This window comes from Apteryx rowi, unplaced genomic scaffold (genome assembly GCF_003343035.1).
Source record: "Apteryx rowi isolate R43461 unplaced genomic scaffold, aptRow1 scaffold_138, whole genome shotgun sequence".
NCBI lineage: Eukaryota > Metazoa > Chordata > Aves > Apterygiformes > Apterygidae > Apteryx > Apteryx rowi.
This window is the reverse complement of record NW_020447619.1, coordinates 95,988-122,383: the sequence shown is the minus strand read 5'-3', so window position 1 is coordinate 122,383 and position 26,396 is coordinate 95,988. Positions and strand designations below refer to the sequence as shown.

At 38.1% G+C, this 26,396-nt stretch overlaps 1 protein-coding gene across 8 annotated transcripts in view; it reads left to right on the top strand.

The window, feature by feature from the left end:
• Positions 1 to 26,396, top strand: part of THRB (thyroid hormone receptor beta) — a 175,545-nt gene that overhangs the window by 53,787 nt on the left and 95,362 nt on the right. The window contains exons 4-7 of one of the 8 annotated variants that reach the window (XM_026057260.1): positions 4,073 to 4,169; positions 6,161 to 6,451; positions 6,543 to 6,631; positions 7,469 to 7,586. The exons of 2 other annotated variants lie outside the window; for them this stretch is intronic. The gene's annotated coding sequence lies outside the window, so the exon portion shown is untranslated. Of the gene's footprint in view, positions 1 to 2,671; positions 2,728 to 4,072; positions 4,170 to 6,160; positions 6,452 to 6,542; positions 6,632 to 7,468; positions 7,587 to 26,396 lie in introns of those variants that run through there. 5 more of the 8 variants (XM_026057261.1, XM_026057259.1, XM_026057258.1 and 2 more) reach the window with 5 other exon arrangements.

Below are 26,396 nucleotides of genomic sequence, written 5' to 3'. Positions count from 1 at the left end.
TGAGGTGTAAGACTTGCTGTACCTCAAACCTGAGTGGTAATACACTGTCGAGTCTCAGGGACATTTCCTGGCAAGAAGTGTCTAGCAGTTTCAGATTTCGTGGTGGTTTTATGATGATTTGAAGAACAAAACCTTCAAACTAATTTTCACTTATGTTCTAAAGCAGTTTTAGGCAGAGGTCTGCCAAGGTCAGTAGGCCAGAATGCAGCAACATACTTAGGCAACTTAGCAGGGGAAGTATATACTGGGTTGTATATTTGGTCTGCTTCTTTTTAGAGAAATCACTATGGAAATTATGAGAGAAAATTAATTAGTTATAAATTGTATAGTGTTTATAGTGGATCAGTGTTCCAAAATCTTAGCAACAGTGAAAGAGATTTCATGGCTCTCATGAACTATAGATCCGCAGGAATAATTAGATTATTCAGCCCATAAACTGTCCATTTGTGTCTTTGAAAATCTYCCCTATTATTAACAATTTAATTTGCTGCCTAAATCCTTATTTATGTGAAAAAACTCAGTATACTCTTTCTGGTTGTGTCTGTGTGATTTTTATAGCAGTTTTGCTGGATTTTAAATTTTGGAGATAAACAAAACATTCTGGCACTCTGCTTTCCTGCATTTCCTTGTTTGTTTGTTTTTTAATCTATGCCTTGCATTGACGGTGCAACTGATACACTTTACATTTTTAAAACAAAGTGCTATTTTTAGTATATAATAAAAAAGTTTGGATGACACTTTACTTTGTACCCCCTTTCTTGCACATCCACTTGTCCTTTGAAGATCAGTCCTTATTATTTGTCCTACAAAATCTGTTTTCTTTCAAGGTGAAAAAACAACAAAGTGCAGTTTAGATTGTATGATCCTACTCCTTAATCTGGTTTTAGTCCTTGCTTGATGGGAATAATCAAGGGCTGTTTTTAGTGCTTTGATCTGCAAAAGATAACCTTGTTAAGTTATTAAACTACATTTTCTTTTTAGCCATGTGTTTCTGCAATCATTTGCAATTTTGGAGAAATCTCCAATAATATGTTCTGTATCTGAGGTTTATGTAAACTTGTTTTTCTCCTATTTCATATGCATCAGGAGTTATATCATAGTACCTAGCCTCCTACCAGAAAATGAAGACTACACATACTGGGCTTTATTGATCTCTGACATGAAATTCATAATGATACTTCTTTCATTTTTTTCTGTTTAGGTATGGGTCCATTTTCCTTTAAGTTCTAGTAAACCTCATGTACAAGTGTTCCTTTTCTTTACAGTAACTATCTTGTTTTTCTTTCACTGGTTTTTACATGATTTTTCTTGCAATTTCCAAGACTTATTTGCGGTTGTCAGTGGACTAAACTTCTTGTAGCGAAAGGATATGAAGGAAGTTTTCTGCCTTTGGTCACAACTGAAACCTTTCACCTAGGTGAGCTTAGTTTAGACTGGGTAGATAACTGCCTTTCAGATGTGGCCAAAAATATAAAAACTCAGTGGTTGGAGGAAGCCAGCACTTAAAGAAAACTGGGAGTATGGATGGGTTTCATCTGGGCTGGTTTTTTTCCTTAAAAGCGGAGACAAGGAAGGGTGTGCAGTGATGCAGCACTGAATGAAGAATAGCAGAGAAGACACTAAGGCGGGATGCAGGAACAGAGGGAGATTTACTTACTTCAGTGTTACCTGATAGAATTTACTTTTATATGGAAATGCCACCTGACAAAGCCAAGTGCTACAGATGCAGCTAGAGGCAGAGAGGCACTGAAGATGTGATGGAAGAGAAGAAGCCATCTAGGTGGCCAGACTGCACAGCTGTATATAAAAATACCAGCTGGAAGGGAGAGGTCTTGGAGAAAGCTGACCACAGATATATGTGGCTAAAACGACAGCACAGCGGCAGACACTAATTGTTGGGGGAGAAATGAAGTGAAGACAAGTTTGTTAGAGAACTCAGAGGAGAAAAACGCAGAAAGAGATGACAGCAAGGAAGAAAGGGGGCACCAGAAAAAAGGAAGGTGAGATGGAGATAACTATAGACTTGAGACTGAAGAGGAACAAGGATGATATTAAAAAAATGGGGAGAGAGAATAGTTAGAAGATAGTTGGGCTGCAGCAGGAGAAAAAGAAATAAATATGAAGATCTGAGATTCCTAACAATACGAGGAGGAGGCAGATGTGTGTGTCTGAAGCCTCCTTTTCCTGAAGTGGAAAGACAGATCTGTTAGCAGAGCTTAGCTAGAGGAAAGAATGGTGTTTTGTTTTCCAGAAGCAAAGAAACCCCATACAGACATAGAGCTGGAAAAGATCCCGAGGAAGAAACTTCAGACAAAGATCTCTGTATCCCTGCTGGAACAAAATGAAGGTTAATATGTCAAGCTAGAGACCAGCTCTCAAAGAAGCTGTGGCTGTTGTGGTATCAGTAGAATTGTTTTGATCCCTAAGAAGGAAGGTGAAAGAGTGACAAGCTAATGAAGATCAAGAAATAGCTATGAAGAACTTAGGGTCATTCAGAGATTAAGAGGCCTTCACACAAGGGCCATGTCTGTACTAGTAAATTAAATGGTACTAGAAAGCATTCCCCCCCCCCCCCCGAAATCAATCGCCTCTACTGTTGACTCTCCCTGGCATAGCATTGGCTTGTATCTACCAGAATTCACCTGAACTATTCCTGGATAAAGTTTGAGAGTTACCCTGGGACTACTCCCAGTAATCAGCTTGGAATCAGCCACCCTGTTTTGGAGGGTAAGAGAGTTTAAGAGGATGGCACCAGTGCCAGCTGGCCTCAGCAGTCCTGGGCATGTTTATTTTGCTAACAAAAATATAGCTGTAACGGGATCCCTTCAGTAGATGCAATTTGTGGAAATTTTGGACACTGCCTGTCCTGGGTGCAAGCTATGACAGCCAGTAAAATCATATTTATGATTTCATATTTCATATTTTATATTTATGAAATATAATTTCTTCTTAAAGGAGTTACTGAGCTGAGATGTGGAGAGGCTATCTCAGGTTTAGTTTTAGTATAGTATGAGGCCACTATAGAAGATACAGTTATAGAAAAGAAGCTTGGACCAAGTACTCATTTAATTGTTTCTGTTTAAATTTAATACAGGCATAAGGGGAAAAAAATAAGGCTCTTTCTTACAGAAGGGCAGGCCATGAAATTAGGAAAACAAGTTAGTGAGGTTGGTAGGTAGCGAGGTTGGCTGGATTAAAAAGCCTAGACATTTAAAAGCAGAGAGAATATTTTTAGGAACATCAAAAATTTGTATCAAAAACAAGGGAAAGCTTTAGACCTAATTGGGTAAGTAGCCATCAATGTAATGTGATCCCTTAAAAGATAAACATGAGCATAAAATTGAATAGAATAAGGTGAAGATAGTGGGACTGTGAAAATTCTGCAGTCAGAAAAATATGCAAAATGAAATTTAATGTGTTGCACTGTATGTAATTCTGGGCACTGAACTCAAGAAAGATAGATTCATACTACAACAGGGGCAGGAAAGAATTTTTGAGAGCCTGTATGTTAGCTGAATAGACTGGAGAGCTTGGCTTGTTTAGCCCAGCAAAGTAAAAACTGAGAGATGATAAGATAGCTCTTGATAAATACATCAGGGAGGGGACTGCTAGAGAGGAAAGCTGCCTAATTAAGCTAAACCGTGTTGACACATGAACAAAGCTAAGAGTAACAAATTTCTGTTTTAGCAGAAAGCAGTCAATTGACTCTGAAACTAAGCTAAATTAGCCAGATTATTAGGGAAGCAGCATGCATCTCAGTTGGTGTTTCCTAAATGGATTCATAAATGTGATCTGTTTGTAACCAGAAGCAGAGACGGTGTTCTCTGGGGAACTTGAGAGACACACGAGAGGAATTGCACTTTCCTTTCAAATGTCCTCATTTCTAAAGAGCCAAATACAACATCTTTGGACTGGAATGTACAGGGTAGTTCAGTGGTTCTCTTCTAGCATATAATCAGTCTTTCACCAGTCATCCCACTCATGTAGATCCTTTCTACTTCAACTCTGTCCTTTAGATTTGCTCTGTAATGAGTTGATATTGTATAGGTTCTTAATGGCTTTGCTATCACAGGTGCTGTGCAGGTGTCCTGAATGACATCAGGTGTTCAGCTCTTGGAGAAGGCAAGCCCGCAAGTGAGCTCTTCTGAAAGAGTGTATCTCCAGGCATAGTAAGTTGTATCAGTGTTGCATTAGTTTTTTCACAGTGTAATGAGTTGCTGGAGCAGGATTTCATGAAGAGCATTCAAAATATGGATCAGTGCAAGATTGTGAAATGTTTTGTTTGTGCATGGCTGAACTTGAATGTGAGGTGATAATAATACCCCCAAATTCTGGCAGAAATAAATTTTAATGTATTTTTTTGTTTTTGTTGGCCTTTACATATTTCTATAAATACTGTGCAGTTGAATGAATACCAGACTGATGAATGTGGAAGCCTGCCTGTCAGTGTTTCAAAGGGAAAGCTTAAAAATATAAATAGTCTTAAAATTATAAATAGTCAAATCTCCATACTGTATTTATCACTGACCACTTTCTTTTTCCTTCCATTGCTTCTCCCATTTTATTTTTAGTGATGCTTGCTTAAAATAGTTCTTTGCTTTCCTGTTGGCGATTAGATGGCCACTTTGGAATCCAAGTAATTTTTAAGCCAGATGGTGTTAAAAAAGAGTTCCTTACTTGGGCAACGTGAATTTGAAGTCTTGTCTGTGCAGGCCTTCTTTAGTAAAGCAAATCATCAACATAAAATGAAGCACTTCTCATCCCAGCTTTGTTCAGTTGATTTCACATACGTATTCCTGGACTGGTTTCAGAATGTGACTGACTGTGTCTGACTGATTGTTCAGCACCTCTGGTGTTTTTTTTTTTTTGGGGGGGGGGTGTTTGTTTTTTATGGTGATGTTATTTTGCATACCTCACGTAAGCCTATAGTTGGTTTTAGCTAAATTGCTGGAATTAATATTCTGTGCAGATTTTAATATGTTGGTGGCCACAGCATTTTTTGTTAATTCCATAATTTCTAGAATACACATGTGCTTGTGTTGACATCAACTCAACAAGAAATCTCAGAAAATATACACAGGTTAAAATTTTGATGGCCCATGGGCCTAAGTTTAACTTCATTGTTACAAATGCGGTCTACTGGCCACTAATCATTTGTGTTGTTACATCTTTTTTCTCTGTGTGTGTGTGTGTGTGTGTGTTTGTGTGTAAATATGTAATTTTAAAGTAGGGGTAAATCCAGCAAGAGCCACACTGCTCTTTGGTCAGGCTTGCAGGCCAAAGCTAATCTTCCAATGTTACTTGTTCATAGAGACAACTAATGCATCGCATTCAGATTCAAGAAGGGTAAATAAGTCTCAGGAGGGACAAGGTGGTTATCTGTACACTGCTTCAACCATTGCTGTGCTTCCAGCAAGGCTGCCTCGTTCTGAAACTACTCATCCCTACTCATTTGTCGAGACTTTAAGAGGATGGGAATGTGGCCACCATACAAGATAGCATATTTGAAAAGGGCAAGAGAAAAGGAGAAAGAAGGAAAGAGGGAGTGGGGTGTAAGGCAGGAGAAAGGTTGAAAAGCTGATAGTAACTCTGGTGCTATGTTTATAGCCTTGAAACCACCAGCTGCCTATCCCAGTGTGTTCAGAAGTCCTGGGATTTCGCATACTCTGCAAACAACAGGCTGATCAGTGTGTCTGCTGGCAAACCTCCTGGGAAACAATCCCACCAGTTTTAGTACAAGCTCTCACAGGGCCATGTCTGTCTGAAGGGTTTCCACAGCATTTCTGCCTCAAAACAGCAGGGCAAGATGAGAGGGGTCTAAGGTTCCCACAGGAGCATCTACTGAGCCCTATGGCTGTGAGGGGACYGTGACCAGGCAGTGCAGAGATGCAGTTATTAAGGCAAATAAGGTCACAGGTGGTATCTCTCACTCCATGCTTTGGTTTCAGCCTTTATTAAAATGCTGCCATGGGAAGGAGGAGGAAGGAAGCAAGGTGGGAAGTCTTGCCGTCTTCTAAGCATGGCAGAGAGCTAGGAAGCAAGTGGGCTGCTCTGTGCCCGCATCAACAGCAGCAACAGGCTCCCTGTCACTTGGGTAGCAGCAGTGATTCCCTCTCATACCAAGAGAGATAAATGACCTCTCACATCACCTCGTCCCCAGCAGCCAAGAGGTATCTGTATGGATGAAAGAGCTGGACCCACTGCTCGATTCAGTCATGCCAAGCCAAGCAAAGGCTTGTGGATGGTGTTGGCAGCGCACCAGGAGCAGTGGATCTGGGAGTTAAAAGCCATTATGAGGAGAGCTGATGTTGCTGTCCCTGAGAAGTGTTGTCTCCACCTGAACCTTGGCTACTGTCGTCACCCYGGCGAGGCCACTTGTACCGTGAACATCTCACAGCTGCAGAGAGGCAGAGAAAGGAGCAGGAATGTGTTCTGCAGCTGCGTGTGAAAGGTGCGGGGTGCATTGCCTTTAGTCACTTAGGAAATCCCTGAAATAGCCAGCTGCTGCTCATATTCTAAAGCTGTTTTCCTTCCTTTGTCAGGGGGGAATATTTTTCCTGCCAGTAGGCCCTCATAAAGATGCCTCGACTTTACATCTGAGCAGATAGCTAATGCGTCCTAGCAATGACAGGTAAATGGTCTGTGCTCATGTGGCTCCCAGACTTGGGGAATCTTTGAATCACTTAATCATCGATCTTTATATTTATGCTTTAAGGCATGCCAGCATCTGCAAGCTTTTTGTTAGTTTTAAATGCGATTTGTATAGTTTTATTTTTATACAGTGCCTTGGGATGCTTACTCTAGCAGGCTCTTAAAATAGGTATAACTTAATATGCTGTTCAGACTTCTCATTAATCTGCTTGTCTTCACTCTTACCCAGAGGTAAAATACAAAGCCTACAGAGTGAGGAGTCTGGAATAAAATGATAGAAAATGGGACTCTGAAATAAAGACATTTAGCAGAGAGGACTCGGACTAGCAGTTGAGGAAACAGAACAGGATGTTCAGAAAGTCCAAGCCCTTTGGCATGAATCTGGGAGCTTGGAACATAAGCAGGACTACAGTGAATCTGTGAAACAGTGTTTGTCTTCCTAAACTAAATGCTGGAAAATGTCCATTTCTCACTTCTCCTTTGCCAGCACGCTGATATCTATTGTAGCACTCATCTTCCGTCTTCTTTATTTTCAAAGAAATATTTGATTTTTATTTAGAAGTTATTTGTGTTTCCCACTTTCTTGTGGTACTAATATATGATCTTGTGACTATGAGACTAAAATTTGGAGCCTTAGTGTTTGTTCCTGCTGTKCCACACATTTTCATGATGTTTTTGTTTTGACTGCAGCAGTGGGTTTGAATGACTGCACTTTGACTTTACTCCACCAAGGCTGTGTCTACCTAGGTAAATTAATCAGGGCCAGGACTCGTATTTGAGCACTCTCTTATGATTGTCCATATTGTTTAATTTCTAGCACACCCCGTGACATGGTTTTGGCCCGTACCAACTAGCACACTCCCAGATGACACCTATGGCATGATTCAGGAGATGGCATGGGCGAGGGACTGTTCTCAACAGGCGTTACTGAAAAGGTAACCGTGTTTTGGAGGGGAAAAGAGTTTAGTCATATGGATATGAGCTGGGCTGTGCCATTTTCTCCTGGGTCCTGGTGCATTTTATGTACTAGGCCTGTCTTGCTCAGGCTTAGCACCTGAGATGCTGAAATAGAAGCTTTTGCTTCCTAACTGCGTTACTAGCACTGTTATAAGCAACAACATAAAGCCACCTTTTCCTCCCCGTGGGCCATCTGCTCACAGGTTGCTTACAGCACCACTTACATTGGGCTATGATCTCTTCTGTCTGAATAAGAGTCTGAATATGGGGCACAGTTCAGGTTGTATGTCATGCTAGGAATACAGGAAAAACAAATGCTATGAACTTGAGTGAGCTTTCTAGAGATCTTCTGTGATGTGGCTAATTTGCAAGCAGAGACACCACAGTAGCTCAGAAACCCTGTGTTGTCACCGGCCCACAACAAGTTAGATAAGTAATTACTCATCTGGTACATATGTATTTACTTATCACACAGGGTCACAGTAATTGCACACACAGATCATACATTTGCTTGCACACATGGATTTTTTGAACATCACACCTGTAGTTCATTTTTCTGGCTTAGTTAGGAGCACTTCATGTGAAAASAGGTAATGTTTGCTTGCCTCTGAGAATAGCTGTGAGACTTCTAATTTTTAAAACCATTTGCAATACTCTGTTGGAAAGCATTGTTTAATTTTGGAGCACTGCTGAGGCTTGGGCTCAATGTGGTCTTGTAAAAATTGGTTGTACGTGATATGCCTGTTTGTGGTGTGTAATATTCTTCATAATCCTTTGTTGCCTCCTTTCTGACTTCGTTTTCTGTTGCCTGAGTTTTTAGTTGCAAATGGAGAAGTTAGTGAAACCAGAGTCTTCCCCAGTCAGTCACTGTTAATATTATGTGGGTCATTTATCACTAGTTGCTGTAGGCTGTACAGACTTGTTTTTGTCTTGAAAACAATAGGATTGGCTGCACAGTGAACATGTATTTAGTGTCAAGATTTAAGCTTCTGATCTGTTTTTTGGTACCTCTGAAGCAGCAATGCAGGAAACCACTGCTGAGTCATCAAGACTAACCAATATAGCTTTTCTTTATCATGACACTTTGTGTACAGTGCTGTTATTGTGGGGATTAGAAACAGTGAGCAAAAGGAATTTTGTTTTGTCAGTGCAAAGCGAAACAATGTTTCTACAAGAAGGTTTGGTGAGCAGTTTTCTTCTGAGACTAGCAAGGGCCGTGATGATAGCAGTCATGCAGAAATTGTTAAGAAAAAGAAAAGCCCTTAGAGAGGTGCAGAACCAGATATATATATAAATTGTGTTTACAGTTGTGTRTGCCAGCGTAGGGACTGCTCTCAGTATTTATTAGCTGAAGAGCCTGAAAAGTCAGTCTGGAAGGGATCATGCTGACTACAAGTTTCTCTAGCCTTTGGTGGTGCCAGCTGCAAAAATAGGCAAATCTGGCTGCAGCGAAGGGGTGTGATTGGGCAGCTCCAATGCAACTGCTGCCCCATGGGCTCTTCTGAGCCTTTGGCTGGGAGCCATGAAATGCATCTCCCTGGGGAGGAGGACTGTTGCAAACAGACCTTGCCCTTCCCTGCCAGTGAATTCTTTTGATAGTAGGCTGGCACCAGAATACCTGCAATTATTCATCATAAAGCTGCAGTGATTTCCCCTCTTTGAGATCAGTATAGGATTCACATTGTTTTCATCGATTGATATCTCAGGTATTCTCTTTTAAAAGGTCTCATTGTAGCAGCCACTCGTTAGTGGTGGCACTGTGCTAGGCCGAAGGCCAAATAAAAACATATTTCTCAATTTCTCACTCTTCTGTGGCCTAAACCAAGTACTAACAGCTCCCCATTGACTTTGGTGGCTGTTGATTGGATCAGGCCACTCAGTTGTAGGAGTTAGAGGACTGGAGAAGTAGCTCATATTTTTACTAGTCTAGCTTTCCTAAAGAGCAGAAGTAGAAGCACTGAAAGGTCCCCTGCACTCCCCCTGCTCAAAAGGATACCTTTGAAATAGGATGTGTGTTCACAGGTGAAGAGGTTAACTGTAATAAAATAAGCCTTTCCAATACTTTGGAGCACTTTCTCTTTTCTCACGGAATTATGGTTCTTGGTAGTCTGGTCAACTCACTGTGTAGAAGATGGCTTTGCTAATGCCAGCGAGAAGAGTCTGATCATCTGATGATGGAAAGTGTTTTGCTGTAAGTTAGGAGTTAGAAAATTAAAATTGCTTTAAATATACCATCCTTTTACAGTTTGTTAATTAATCCCTTCAAAAGATTAATTGAATTTAATCTTTCTTGTTCATTTTATTTACTTTATATAGGGAGGGGAAAATGTTGGGATCGTTGAGGGAATAAGAAGTCTCAATAAGAGCCAGTCCTTTCTGCAGCCAGAAATTGGACTGCAGCAAGTGCAGGTAGACCAGAGCTAGCTCACATGAACTAACACTTAAATTGTTGCTGAAGGAAATGCCAGGTCAGTGGGTAGCCCATACTGGAGCTCATACTGCTGTATTACTTGCTGCTTTAGCAAGATTAAAATCAGTGCTGCTGTGCCTACCTAGCTCCTTTGTGAATGTAATGGAAAAAATACTTGAGAAATCCTCAACTCACAGAAAACAATGGGAAGTTCACACTGTTCTCGCTGGGCTGATTTTTGGCCTTTTCTGCACTTCCCTGCAGGACAAAGAGCTGTCTTGCCTCAGTTTCATCAGTGTTGTTCAGGCATCGGTTGTTCAGCCCACTACTCCACCTGCTTCCCTTTTCTTGCACAAGTGCCAAAAATCACAGATGTGGAAATCTTGGACACTGGAATTTTTTTTTGCAGTGTTCATGACAAAAAGGCAGTTGGCCTCAAAGATCAGAGGCATCTTAAAATAAGGTAAAACTCTTAAGTATATCCCTTTTCATAAAGCCAATTGTTTATTCAGAAGACTGCAGTGAAGTGCTGTACCCTCAGCTGGAACAGCCATTCCTCCTCTGCAATGACATCCGGCTGCTGTTTAGAGATGGTATGGTAGTTTGAGCCACTTCAGCTCATTAGCTAGGATTTTCTTCAGTTGCTGAGCTTTATCTTGTTTTCTGTAGCCTGTCCCCTTAAAAATATGGTAGCTGTCAGTAGAAAAACAACTGAAATAAAAGGTCAGGTTTGTTTTCTGTTTTTAGGTACTATGGTTCTATAACAAAGGGCATAGATTTTTATTCAAACAAATAATTTGCAACAGCTGGAAGGGAAGGGGAACAGCCATGAGCTGCAAATGAAATTACTGCAATATAAGTCTGTGTTCGCTGCCGGAGAATCATCCCCTGCAACCCAGCAGTGGTGCAGAGATTTCAGGGATTATGTTCGGATTAAATGTCAACAAGAGCTGCTCCTTGGCAGGATGCCAGGAAGGTCATATGAGGAAAGTCCCAAACTTGCACTTAAGTAAATTGTGTTCTGCTTAATACAGTTAATATGCTGCAAATCTTAACACAGCTAATGACTTGCGTTAAGCAAGCTCATCATAACTCAATCTTTTAATTTAGGTTGGGGATTTTTTCTACTTTACAGTATCTAAGAATTCACCAGCAATTTTATTTGGGGATTATGCCTCTACTGTAGAATTTTTTTTCTTGGAAACATGGCGTAAGAAATGTTAGTCTAAAACTTCTCCAGCTCTTTGGCATGTTCATTTTCAAGCTGTACATAAAGGGACTGATAATCTGCTGGTACTTTTGCAAGGGTTATTATTACACAGAAACATCCCTGTTATTTCTAAAATTACGTCCTAAATGCGACAAGCGTATGACACTTATGGGGGGGATAGTTTATTATTGAGAGGATGGGATGAAAAAACAGATACAAATTATATAGTTTGGAATTGTTCTTTCTGTTTATTTATCCATGTTTGGTCTGTGCTAGTCTATATTGAATTAAGAATGTATTTTTTTTTGATCTAATTTAATTTCCTTTGCAATGGATTAAATTTAAGTACAACAGGACCTTCTTACTCTGAAGGGTATTTACATGTGGAGTTATAAGGCCTTAGCTATACCACTTGAAGTGAACACTGTCTTAATCTATTTGTCATCTCTGAAAGCTGAAACTATTTTAAAATTGATTTTACTAATTCCCCTTACTACTCTTCCATGTGATCCTACTGCTGCAAACTATTTAGGCTATATGATACTTTTTTTATGTTCCATTTCACTTACTCCCTAGCTCTGAATTCTGCCCTACTGTGGGTGCGTACCTTCTGTTGGTTTCATGGGCATCAGGTTTTATTGTGAGACTTTTGGAGAGACTTTCTTGAATGTGACCGATACGCTGAATCAGCTCAGAGCTGTTGGAACAGTTTTGCCAGTGTGCTTCAGTATACGCTGCATTGCACCAGGTTTGCCTCATGTAAACAGGAGCAAAGCTCAGAGTCATTGGCAAAAGCAGCTGATGTTTCTGTGGATTCAGGATTCCACCTTTCATTTCTGATTGTATATGCATCCCATATTTGTAAACCTAATTTTATTTATACTTCTTGCACATAAATATATACTTATACACATGTGTGTATATATATATCTGTAAATATATGTGCGTTTATGTGCATGCTTAAGTTTTTTCCCCTTCCTTCTCTTCTTTTTTCCTATCTTTCCTGCTGCAGTGAGGCAGTAGGGAGGGAAAAACTGTTTTAGCCAACTGTGGCCAACATTGGCATGGGAGGATCTACAAAATGATGAGGAGTATCTTAAGGATGGAATTTGGGAGATAACAATTAGAACTGTTAGATTCTGGAAAAACTTTCCAATAATGATAGTGGGATCAAAAAATCAGACTGAAAAGTATTACAGCCATGGCTGGCTGCAGTAGCAGCAACTAGGCTGGGCGACCCATGCTTCTGTTAGAAAGGTGCTTCTGAGTTTTGCACTTAAAACAGATTCTATCATTTTGTTATTCATGAAGGATATGGCATGCATCCCTCAACTTTCCAACACTTCTTTAAAGTACAGATCAAAAAAATTATAATTTACAAGTCCTTTAGTTAGTATGAATGAATAAGGTAAATTAATACATTATTTTTTAACAAAGTTAATGCCTTACATTGTACTGTTTATTTGTTCTGAATTACGAAATTAATAGGATTTTTTCCATTACTTTCAGTAGACCTTTAATTAGACTATAGTCAGTGGAATCCTACCATCCTGCAGCCTGAGACATGCAGTAATAAGTCAAATCTTATTTGCTTATTTGTATGAAAGTAATATGACAACAAATAGAGTCTGTTAGCATGCATTATCTTTTGTACTGTAAAATATGCAAATGTTCCAATGATTATAGTTCTAGCTCAGTGATATTTTAAAAACATGATACAGTGTGTTTCTCTGATAAATTGAGTTAAAGAAAAGCAGCTTCATGTTTACATAATGCTTTTACAAAACACTCCTTTTATTTCAAAATAGAATGTGTGTTCTGTTTAGGAATGTGTTGATAATAAATCTTCATTTACCTTATTAAGAAACACTAGTGTGTTCTGTTAGATTCAGAAGATCTTTAAAAAAAAAAAAAAGCACTTTCTGGACTCCTGTTTGTTTTAACGGCTGGCTGCAACAGCAGGACTCTGGGCCCATGGTTTCGTAGTTAAGGTGCTGCTGAGATGTGCAGTTAAAACAAATGCAATTGTTTTGTTGTTTATAAAGAGTGCAGCGTGTCTCCCTTGCTGGGCATCTCAGTGCAGCGGTGGATGTGTGTGACCGTGTGTGCCGGCCACCCAGCTGCAGGTGGGAGCTGGGCCTGGGCTGCTTGGGGTGTAGGTTGGTGCTGGGCGTGCGTCTTAGAGGGAGTGCTTAGGACTGCATGGGATTGCATCCACTGTATCCTGTATTATCTCAAGTGTTTTATCCTAATGTGAAAAATGAAGTATGCTAGGGAGCAGTATGTATGCCTCCCCCTTTCCCAAAAAAGGGAAAGATATATTTAAACACATGTAACGATAGAAGAATTAATTTCCACTTAACTACGATTCCATCCAGACTGTCTCTAGAGTTTCTCTTCACAAAACCAGGTAGTGTTACTAAGCACCTCTTTGCTGGGTGAAATAGCCAGGTGTGCCTTGTGTGTAAGCAAATGGTTGTAGCCTGAAACATTGTTTGAGATGCTTCATGAGTCAGATGATTCACGACTGCAGTAACGAGATTATTCATTGTAGGCTCTTCATTGTGACAGTGGTCCTTTGTTTTAAGTCTGCATTGCATATGTATTATACTTCCGATTGCAAATTGCTTCTCCTGCTACAAAACAGCATTGCAGCAGGGAATAAAAAGTGAAGGTCAGTGCTGTTAAATTCAGGATGTTACTCAGTGCTGGAAATAATTAGGAAGGTTCATAGTTGAGTTAAGCTTTAATCATGACTTCCATTGAGATGCTGCTGCTTCCTATTGTTTCTGGGGACTTTTTTTTTTTCCTTGAGCTGCTGATTAGCACTGGGTAAATACTGCTAAGAGCACTTGGTCATTCATGACCAATTAAGAGGTGTTCTCTCTTGACAGTGGTGATCCTTTATGTGCACAACTTTTTGTTTAAGGACAGGAAGAAGAAAAACCCCAAAGTTCTTCAGTGTTTTGATTCAACTTCATTTTAACATTTACTTAAAATCTTAGGTTTTTATAAAATGGTGCTTGTTTCCATAAAATAACCACTATTAAGTCCCTGCGTTACAAGGTGATTATCTGCTACTGCAAGGTGGTTCCTTTTGTGGTGAAACCATGCCCAGTGTGTTTTAACCTTTGGTAATGTTTTCCACTTCCATGTGATTAGGATTTGTGTACTGTACAAAGTGGTGGTCAAGCTGTAACCAAAAGGAGTTGTGCCCTCAGACCTTTCCTTCGAGGGGAGTATTCCTATGTAATTCTTTCTCTGCTTCATGTGAAGCACCTGCTGGGACATTAGTCCTCATCAAGGCAGGATGGGCAGGAGCTGGCACTAGCACCTTGCTCATCTTACAGGATCCCTCCCACAAAGTTTGCAGGTTGTTTGGGGTTGTCCTGTGTCCGCTGTGCAGAGGGGAGGCAAACTTTGCCACTGTGGGAAGGATTATGGCGAGTCCCTGATGACAGCTGTAGACAGTATTTCTCCCTCCTGAAGTGCTGCTTGTGAGAAAGGTAGAGGCCAGCGTGTGGGGCTGACAATTAAGATGGGATCACCGGAGGCATTTTCTGCAGTAAAAGTCTAAAATAACTGTGTTTTTGATGGAGGGTGTTGGCAGCTTGTAAAGAAAACATGGAACAAGCTTAGTTCCTGAAAAGCATGACTGCAGCTGAAGTCATCCTTTTGTTTTTAATTCTCTGATGCCAGGTTTTATTCTTGGAATTGAAATTTCCTTCTGTTTTCATTTGAAACCTTACTGTTTGATGTAAGGTGAACAAGTCTTTAAAAAAAAAAAATCCTGTGCAAGCATTACATGAACTCTGTCTTATGTTTGGGCATGTGTGTTTTTTTTGTTTTTAATATTACTTAATATATTTCTACAGAAGAAGATTGTTTAGGTTATCTATTTTAGCTAAGAATTTCCAGCCCAAATATAATTTGAATTCCAGGTCATTTTGTTCCAAGCTAGTGTAATATTTATGCACTCACTTTCAATGATTAAAAAAAAGCAGTTAATTGTTTGACATGAAGAATAAAGAGTTCTCTTCTGTATTATCTGAGGAGTTATGACAGATTTCTTTTGAATGTGTAGCATTCAAATTATACATCAGTAAAGTAACATTTCATTATGTTATCTGTCTGCACTTCTGTGAGCAATTTCATTATTTTAATAGAAATTCACCGTCATCTGGATGGCACTTTTTTATATTTATTGTAATAATTGTATACATATGATTGTGTAGTTGACTAGAGACCTACATTTTTTGCAGCCAATTTTCTGCACTATTACTCTTGATATGCTTGCAAGGTAACCAAACATAAAAGTTGAATTTCTACCATACGTTTTGGTGATCTCTGAAAGTATTCAAATTTTAATTCAGATTTCAGCCATTTTTGTAGTAGTTGACAAAAATTCTTTCATTATCATCACTGAGATAATCAAATTCAGTATATTGAAATGGTGATCAATTTTTTGAGAGTTATTCATTTGAGAATGACATGAAATGAGAACAGGACTTCAATGTTAGTATTTGCCACAAACAGTTAAATGTCAGTAGTTACTGTTTACTTCTTTTGCACATCTAGATCAGGACTGTTCAGATTGTAGGCTTTCATCTAGATCTGGACCATGACTAAATTTGACCTTGCTCTTGCCACAGGAAGTTTCTCAGGTGCTGCTGGAAATGTGGCACTTCTTGCTGATTTTCCAGTGTCTTGGGGAGCAGATTCCCCATTCCTATTTGTCAAGATTGTGTGCAGCTCCTGGCTGGCCAAGAAGCAGCAGATCCGGTGCACTACAAGTAGCTGAATAAACCTTAGTAAACAGAGTAATTCAGATTAATATAGTGTTATCTTGTTGTTTAGGATAAAAGATTGTCTTTGAATGGAAGACAAAAAAAAAATCTAACCTGCATGATCATGTTGTCAGTGAACTCCTTGATATGACAGCCTTGTTTTAAAAAAAAAAAAAAAAAAAACTGGTGTTTTTCAGAAGAAAGAAAATTTCTGTGAAAGCATATGAAACCTTTGTTGTTATGATCCGAAGTCAGTTGCCTAGTTTAATAGGTGTTAATTTTTTTTTCTATGCCATGTTTGAGGAAACCCTAAGGATCTTATGTTGAATGTAAGTATGATGGATGCCACAAAATATATTGCGAATCAGCGATATTGACTTCTGATATTTTGTAGACCATTTGTAAAAGTGCAAAGTGAGTAATAATTACATTGTGACTGTAATGATACTTATAAGCTAGAGCTAGGGGAAGATCTCCGTGGAATTGCTAAGCCTTACATTTCAGTTGCCTTATTTTTTATTACATTTTGAGGAATTCACAGATATCTCTATTATATTTTTAGTGTTACAGCAAATGCCAGATTTTAAACTCCATTCAGCAGGACCACTGTAACACAATTATTGAATGTTCACAACAGAGGAAAAATATTGAAAAGAAAACCCTTCCATTTCCAGTTTCCTAGGAACTCTTGAAAGAAACAGTGACAAGAAAATATTTTTTTAAATCCTTTGACAGTGCCATTCAAAAATGAAATAATTCGTTATCTTGCTTATTACTCAAGCACTTCTAGGTAATGGTAGTCTTAAACTCAGGATTATTCATTGCTAAATTTATTAATAACTCTACAATTGTATTGTCTCATTGTACTTCTCTAAAACAATCTACATATTTTATATATTTTTGAAATGCAAGGCAGTCTTCACAGGTTTTCTCTTTTACTATCACACCGTGCCTCATTTTTTGATTTATCATATAGAAACTGACATGAAATTTAAAAACAGTGCCTGATCAGGTAAGAGGAAGGAGGAGAACAGATAAATTATCCTTAAAAACGAAAGGCACAATAAAGTCCAAAACCTAGTTAAGTTCTTGACTGAACTTTGAAACATTTATCTAGATCAGCTCTTTCCTCTGTGAGCACTGTAAAAAAGAAAATCTAGAATTATCTGTCCCAAGGTTGAAGCATATCATCACTGGTGAAAAATCTATCTGTGGACCATTCATTGGTCTATATGTAACATGCTTAATCATCTTATAGTTTAATTCCCACTGTTTAATCAACTACATCAAAGAAATCATCAGCACAATCAAAACTGCTTGACAGGTTCACCCAAGAGATTGTGCTTTGAAATGGGCTATGAAACGTGAGTTTCCTTCTTTTGATGCTTTCTCTTTGAGATGCTCCATGTGAGATAGAGCAGTGCAAGTTGCCACCATTCCTGATCTTTCTGCAAGATTTCAGCCTGGCAGCTTTTATCAGGACTGTCTGAGGCCCAAATATGTAAAGGAAAAATAGGTATGAAGTACCTATGAAAAGGAACTTTAAAATATTTTTAAAAAACATTGAGTATAATGTTTTCACTACATGCTGCACTTCCATAGTCGTGCACATTTGGGTAGTACTCTTGCAGTTAGTGATTTTTGTTAGAATGAAGAAGGTGCCTGTGATGAAAGTACAGCATAAGAGTAAGCTGTAAATACTCATTATGTATTTATGTATAGTAGTTTATTTGTATCAAAATTTGCTCCTTAAGATCTTAATAAATGCTGAGGAAGGAGGGACCTTGTTTTTCATGTGGTGGAATAAAATAAAGCACCACCACTAAAAGTTTTCAGTACACTTTTAAAAGAGTTTCCTTACAAGCCTGTTTTTAGCAGTGCTTTACCCAAAAGTGTCTTTTCCACTTTTGTCACTTTTTATCAGCATCCAGCAATAATTATACTTCAAGAGTATCTTCATTTCTTTCCTATCTTCTCCTGGGTTTGGGGGTATTCATTTGGGGGTGCTCTCTCCCATGCATAGAGACATCAAAATACTTGTCCACCCAAGTGTTTGTTTTCAAGACTTTCCCTGAAACAGGATTTTTCTATTACTTCAGTTAGTGCTAAATAACAAAACATTTTCTTGCTTAGTTGGAATGGAAATGTATTACCAGGCTCATGAACTTCTACAGAGAATTGTAATTGCTCAATCCTCAATGTAACAATATGGTCAACACACTTTTTGGATACTTAGCATCATTGTTCTCTATTACCATAAGAATTTGGAACACATATAGTGAAGGCCATTACAGCACACTATTATTAGGATGCATTTCCCTGTATATCTCTGTCTGAACAATTCTGACTTTGGACAGAGTGCTGGTACAATAGTGTTTTTGTACCATACTCATGAAATGTTAAAACAAAGCTATATACCTGAAGAGGGATTGCTCCAACTGCTGTATATTTGAGTTTTGCCAGGAGACAGTGTTATTAAGTGTTCTGCATGTATGTACATTTCCTAATAACTCAATTTTATAAGGAATTTTTGGCTTAGTGTGAGTGCTTGGCAGCAGAGCTGGAGTGACTGACCTTCAAAGCTGAAGAAGACCTTTTTAATCTATTTGGTTAATTATATGGACATTTGATTATATTGATGCTTTCAATCTTCTGTAGACAGTAAGGATGGCCTGAATCAAAACTTTAGTTGTCAGAATGTTTCACAACAGTGAGTAAAAGCAACCTGAATGCATTTTTTTTTAACTTCTTTTGTCTTGATTTCTTTTAATAAACTACTGTACTTGGAAAGATTACTGTCCAGTCCATTTGATGTAACTCCAAAGTGCATCAATGAAGGCGGATACCTTGGTGGGCAGCGTCACAAAAATCTTTTGGAAGCATCCTTTCATCTAGTGATGGTGTGTGGAATCCCACAGCGATCACCTTCACTAAATGCTACCATCAGTTTCCTAACAGAAGGCTTATCAACATCAAATCTGAATCATGAAGCTTGCTTTCGATTTATTGCAGTCTCATGTTTTGGAATGTTACTAAGGTCTCAGTGCCAATGCGTTGATGGCTAGTGATATTTGAGATGTCACAGAGGTTGTCTGACTTGGCTTCCAGCAGTGGCTCTCAAAGGATGTCTCTGAAGGGAGATAACCCCAAAAGAGGGTTGGGCTGATACCTCATAACAGAGTAGCAGTGGGGTAAGCCTTTTGTTATTTTAAATTCATGTGTCAATTTTTGCTTTTGTTTCCATTTCAGATTTTTGTTTCCACTCTTTCATATTACAAATAAGTGATTTAAATGTTCCTTTAAAAGGGGACGAGATTGAGAGCAAAAATACCAGGTGCTTCTCACAAAAAATGAATCTTGGACCTAGTCTTGTTCAAGAATGGCCAAGTGGCCAAAACTTAATAGTTGTTGAGGTTTTTTTCCTTTGTCTTTTGACATGGAGATTAGCAAATGATAGAATGTTTTTTATTTTGTCTGACGGTCTCCCTATTATAAAATTGAAGACTTATTAGGATAATTCACGGAAGCTTGCAATGCATTTTCTCTTGGATGAAAACCAGAGGGTTCCAGCATGGTCGTTCTGGCACAGTTGATATATTTTACAAAACAGGTGTCTGCATGTGTATAATACATCTAGTTGTGCTGGTAAATCTGAACAGATAATTTAAGAGTATGTATTTATAGAGAGCAAGACTAGTCATTTACTATGTCAATAAAACAAAATATAAGCAACATTTCTGTAATGTGTATAATGTGCAGTAATTCTGTAATGTAATGGCTCCATTGTGTGAGCCATTTTTTTTAAATTTCTGTTCAAGATGTACTTTGATCCAGATGTTTGTATATTTTCTTTTGTCACTAGCTGTCTTTCAGTTAACCTCTGCAAACATGATTCTCTTCTTGCTTGTAGTGTTGTCAGCCAGTCAGATAAACAGCTATAATCTATGACAAGGGGTATAAAATTAATGAGAACATGGAGAACTGAATCATACACTTTAAAAATAGGTAGTCGACTAAAATCATCAATTGTTGCCACATAATCTTGTGCTGCACAAAGAATGTGCATTTGGGGGTTCTGTCAAGTATAACTGATCCACATAGATCTTCTATATCTATATTTTCATACAGAAACAAGGTTTCTTTGCAATAGTTCATGAAGCTGTAGACATATGTATGAATGTACCTACAGTACTGAATTCATGTAAGAATTGGTGGAAAATGAGGATACACATTTTTTGGTAGCAGTAGGCTCATATCACTGAATATGAGATGTATGTAATGGAACCTCAGTGCTATGAACACCTACAGCAAAGGCAGGAAATGCCTGTACCAGCAGGGTCACATTGCCRGGGTCACTTTACCAGATGATGTTCCAGTCTATTCTTTGAAATCAAGAAAACTTTTTAATCCAGGCCTTATAATTTATATCAAACTGYTGCTAGTAAGTTACTAAGATTTATTGATGTCTCAGGTATTATGGAAATCTTAGAGAAATGGGCTGGCTGTTTTACTGCAGTAAGATTCATCATTAGCATTGTGATTATTTTTTTTTAATACATTTTCTTATATGTTTTTAAAGTCTCAATCCTTATTTCAGATAGATGCTCCCTGGGATTACAATTATAATTATAGTCATATTCATTTGGAGTCCCATGACGCCTGAGTTTAGGAGCATAAATTCCCCACATCGTCCATCTGAGATGCCAGATGAAAGTGAGGGGAGTTTTCAGTGCATTGTCTGAAAAAGTAGATGTATGAATTCTTTTCAAACTGGGAATATCCACTGTGAGTAAAGCCTTCTCATATGTGCCCTAATGCTGTCACAGTCAGTCAGTCCTAGAATCTAGTTTTCTTAGCTGTATGTTGTAGAGAGTCTGCAGTTCTAAATTCAAGCCTGCAGAAAACACAAAGCTTTGATACACATACAAAATACTGTGAGAATAATCCATGTGTTGTGCTTTGATTCAGCTGTAATTATGTTTCATGACCAAGAAGTGGAAGGGAGTGTGATTTGCACAGTGTTCTAGTCTGACATGTTTTTTCATATATTTTCACTTTACAACAATATTGGAGCTCTTCTACTGTGTACTGCAGATCTTTCCTAGATGAGGGTAACAATGATGGCAGCAAGAAAACCATGATATTGATGACAGTGTTCGTAAAAGAGTTATGTGATAATCCACCCTAAATCAAATGATGATGTATGATAAACAAATACCTACCACAAAGAAAAAAGCATCAAGATGTCTATACTTTGGTGAAAAATAAAAGTGAAATGCCCATTCACTGGTATGCTGCATTTCCCTTGGTTGTCATATGCATAGATTGAAAATAATTGCACCTAAATCAGTGAAATCTTATTACAGCTCTGCAAAGGATGGGAATTATCACCCTGCAACTTGTTTACTGGAGACCTGACAGTACAAATTCTGAGGGGACAGTATGTTGTGGTCTCACCATATTTGGCATTAATGTGAACAGTTAAGGAACTAAAACAAAATAAAAAATGTTTTTAGCAATTAGTTACAGAACTGGCTGGAAAGAAGAGATTTCATGTGACTCAGATTCTTGCATCCCATGTTCTCAGGTTACCAGTCTTTGGACATATGCTGGTTATAGGTCTGAGAACAAATGCCAGCTTAAGCTAAACACTGGCATGAAGATAATATTTGTCTGATGGCTTCAACCTTTCCTGCTGATTGCAGGATGTAATATATTTAGATAAGGAATTATTTTTCATTGTTTTTATGTGTGTTTGTACGTACAGAATGATGTAGACTTTTATAAATAAAATATGCATAAATCAAATTATGTGCAAATTTTTGTGTATGTTTTCAGTTTTTGTAAAAATCTGAAGCTTAAATATATCAAGATTCCATCTTACTGTAACATTTTTCATGCTCAATTAATGTTAAACTTTATACTTACTACCAATTCAATGTGTAGAATAAAAGAAACATGCTTAAACATTCTGTCTACCATTTCTATCCTCAGAAAATTCTGAGTTTTAATTGCCTGACTCAGCCAATATGTAATGACCCAGCATTTCCGCTGCTAAAGAAAAAGAATGATTTGTTGTGCAGAAGTTGATGGTGCTAATCGCCCCACCCAGAACTGTTTTCCGGCATCTCTGCCTATTTGGTGGGACATGTGGTGCTGATGCGGGCRTAGGTGACCCAGCCTCTGTACTCAAATGCCTGAATTTGCTGCAATAAATCCCAACAGCATGCGAATATGTGTGTGATACGTGGTGGATGTAAACTGAATGTTATGCTTGTAGTTTCCTGGACTTTATTTGAATGAAAATGTGAAGCTTTTTTTTACACCTTTCAAAGTGAAAATGAGAGGAATGAATGAAGAATTGGACCAGAGCTGGATTAATTGTTCTAACACCAATTTTTGAGTGAGGTAGATGTATGAAAATTGGATTGAAATTACCCTGCTTTTGATTTCGAATTGGAGGAATTTTTAGATGCCAAAACTAAGAGAAACAGAGGATCAAAAGTTACCATCTGGTTCACTGAGAACATTCCTGTGCTTTTGGCAACACCGACTGCATATATTCCCTATAATAAGATGATCAATATAAAAAACAATTTGTCACCATGTATTATCTGTTTTGCTTTCATGGTACAACCTCTAGGCTGCAGGTATATGTCACCTGTAAAACAGTGACAAAGACAGCAAGTATGACAGCAGTTTAAGGAAGGAATAAAACAGATTTTATTGATGGTATCTCCAGTTTTCAGAAAGAATCACACCAGAATTTGACACTGTAAAATACATGAAGTATTAGCAAGACCCTTCACAGTAGCCTTGATTTGTGATTTTTTTTTCAATAATGATTCACGCTTTCATACCAAAAGAGAAAGAAGCTAATTAAGTTCTATTCAAATACACATGAAATTTGCTATAAATAAAATCTTGTAATAAGTGCTACTTTAGGTTATGTTATTCATGTATCAGCTTCAGAAGAAAATTCCAATTATAACCCTAGCATGACAAGTGGTTTATGTTATGTTCATAGCACAGATAGCATAATAGTTTTCCTACTCTTGATAGATTGGTAATTTACTGAATAGTGGCATGAGATACTGTTTTGTTTTATGGCTAAGAACACAGCACAGTTCTAATGCTCAGTATTTTTCAGACAGAAATGGTTTGTATGCTGTCTGTGTTTTATCAAGGTCTAGTGCTATATTTAAATATGTGTTTTACCTTACTGATTTGTCAGCTTTTCATAACCATTTTCTGAATTTTCTCAAATACTCCCCTATCCCAAATCACTCGATCTATGTTGTAGTTCCTCAGACACCAAGTCCTGACAGCTACCTGTCCTGTATGATGATTAATGCTTTTATTCTCTTACAGAAAATGTAGTTAGAGGACAATGACTTAGCTTTTGGGTTGACATACTCTTCAAGCTTACTGCAATACTCTTTTCTTTTTATCTGCTGCCGTCATTTTATCCAGGTATTATAAATGCCTCTTATTTCTCTCCAGCTAAACTGCCAGCTCTCTCAAAGATGGAATACTGCGCCTGTTAGCCATATAAAAACTTGTTGTCTAGGAGGGGAAAAGAGGAGTTATTCTTCTTAGTCAGCTTAGTGTGGGAATTTGAAGAGGCAGAATGTAATTAATTATCAAGCTTGAATTTTGGCCGAGGTACTACTAAATTAAGAGTTACAATTTATGAATTAATTTCATCCTTATGATGAGAGGAAGAGCAGGAAGGAGACATGAGAGTGCGATTTTAGGTTAAACTGGAGAATTTGGACTCTTGCTGTGTAATGTTTCAGTTACCATTTTAAGCTGTACTGCTTTATGTGACTGTGATGGGAGGACAGGGTGGGTTAAAGAGGATAACACAGGTTCGAATCAAATTATCTGCAGGAAAAAAAAAAGGTTAATTATACATAAATCAACCTCACAAAAAACAACCAGAGCATGAAAGAGCTACAGTGCATGCCCTCTGCCTTTCACAGACTGTTTCCAATTCACTTGGTGCTTTGTGTTGCTTTTCTGAGGCAATTCTTTTCACTTTATGTTTATCAACACACATTTYGTCATAGTTTGTTGATGGTAACTTTTGGGCCAGATCTAGCAAGTCTTTAATGGACTGTTTAACAACTAGATCAAACATAAATCAAGTATAAATTACTTTATATTTTATTTGATTCTAGAGTTAATTTTTGTAGGGAAGAAAGAGGCATCAGTGGCATGTATCAGTACTGCATACATCCAGAATTGCAGGGGAGGAGAAGTTACGCGTCTGTCTAGGGCCACTCTTCTGCCACGTTATGGGGAACATACAGCGCATCAGGCAGCACTCAGGGGAGTAGTTCAATGCAGTGGGGGAAATAGGACTAGGGAGTGGAGGATCTGCCAAATATAACTCTTGGTGTTGTAGAAAGTAAGTTGTTCTGTTCCTTTTCATCATCAAAATATTTCAAATATTATTTCATAGATTACTTTAAAATTATGGAATAAAATTATTCAAGGTCTTATTTTTCTGACTCTCTCTGAGTATCTTGTTTTTATGTATTTGTCTTCTGAGATGCATCATATGCAAAGTCCCAATATGTTTCTGTTCTTAAATGTAAGAAAAACAGTAATTCACAGAGAATTAGATTAGTTTTTCTTCTGTCTCTAAGGAAGTGCTTGTATTCTGAAAAGGTTGTATCACTGTGCTGTGTAATGATTCTGCAGTCCTTGTGAAACGAGATGTACTTTGTCCTTTTAAAATTAGAACTACTTAAGAGACACCGCAATTATTCCCAAATTGCAAATCATCTTTCTCCTGAGAGAAGGTGATTTTCCTTGCTGAAAGAAAGTTGGCATTAATAAGCTCATAATCAATGATAGCAGCATTTGTCATAATGGGTATTGAAGTTTATATCTCTGAGAGTAAATGATAATGTAAGGGGTAGGAACAAAAGAAGGGTAGAACTGCACAGCCAGTGTTCCTTTTCATATTCTGTCTTTTAGAGTAAATCATTGTATAACCAGCTAGTTGTGTAAAATGTATTTCCCTTTGTCACTGCTGCAAAAAGAACAGTTAAACTACATATAAAGTGAACTGAAGATTGAAAAATGCTTTTATCACCAGTAGTTAATTTTTTAATCATTGTATTTCTATTGCATTTCTAATACATTTCTATGTGTGATTGGTGGGTACAACCCTAAGCCCACAGTCGTAGAAAGTCTTCTGCCCTGTTTCGTTATGCTTTGATTTAGGACCATAGTATGAACAATGCTTACTCTTTATTGAGCAACAAACAAGAAAGGTCAATCATTTACCTTTCTTGTCTTTGTTGCTCAATAAAAACTTGATATTCCTTTATGGCTGCTGCTTAAAAATCAGAATTAAAAAACTACAGAAATCAGTGAAAACTTTTAGAAATTCTCCTGCTCTGAGGCAGAGCATTTATCCCATTTCTCAGCATGCAGAGAACAACAATTCAGGACTTCTGTGTTTTTGCTGCTCCTTTCTGCATGGTGACTTGGGGTATGCCTGCCTGACAGTAACTGCTGTGACTGCGCTATGCAGTGCAAACATGCTCAAGCTAAGTTTAAACTATGTTGGCCTGCAATGGGTAATTTAAATGCAGAGCCACAGAACTCGGTGTAGACTCATTTACCCTGCTTTTCAGGTAAATTTTGCCCACGCTGACTCTGCGCTACTATAGTTACACAGTAAGTGGCTAAATTAAGTGTGCCTGCACTGTGCTATGCAGTGGCTATAGTGTAAACAGACTGTTTGTCTTTCGAAAGCTTTTGTTTTAACATTTTGTTCTTGATTCTGATTGGTAGTTCCAGGGTCCTCTCCCCCAGGTCTTTTTTAAATGAAATTGTCTATAGCTGGATTTGTAGAGACACAGGGAAGATTTTCAAAGACACAAATGACAAGTAAACAAACACCTGTTTCCCTTTAAAAAATTTGGTGAGAGTTATCCACTTGATTGTCATTTGAGGTACTTCAAAATCTTATTTCTCAATTTTCATGTAGGTTTCTAATCATGGAAATAGGGTAAGTTTATACACACTTTAAAAAAAGGAATCTTTGCCTGATAAATAGAGGTATTCGATAGTCTTATTTCTGTCTGCAGTTATGGATACTTAGACCCTAAAGTAGAGGATACTTGCATGGAGGTGCCTAAATATTCAAGAGCTATTGTAGTCCCTAACTGAGAACATTACCTTTGCATTGTCCATTTCTGAGTTACCATGTTACATTACCCTTTTCAGTGCAGTTCACTTCCAATTCAGTGTTATACACACCCAAACACACACAACACACTGAGTTTGCAAAGTCAAGGACTACTCCACCCATGTCCCTCTCCAGCTGTTTCTTCTCATAAGCTCATTATCCAAGTCACTT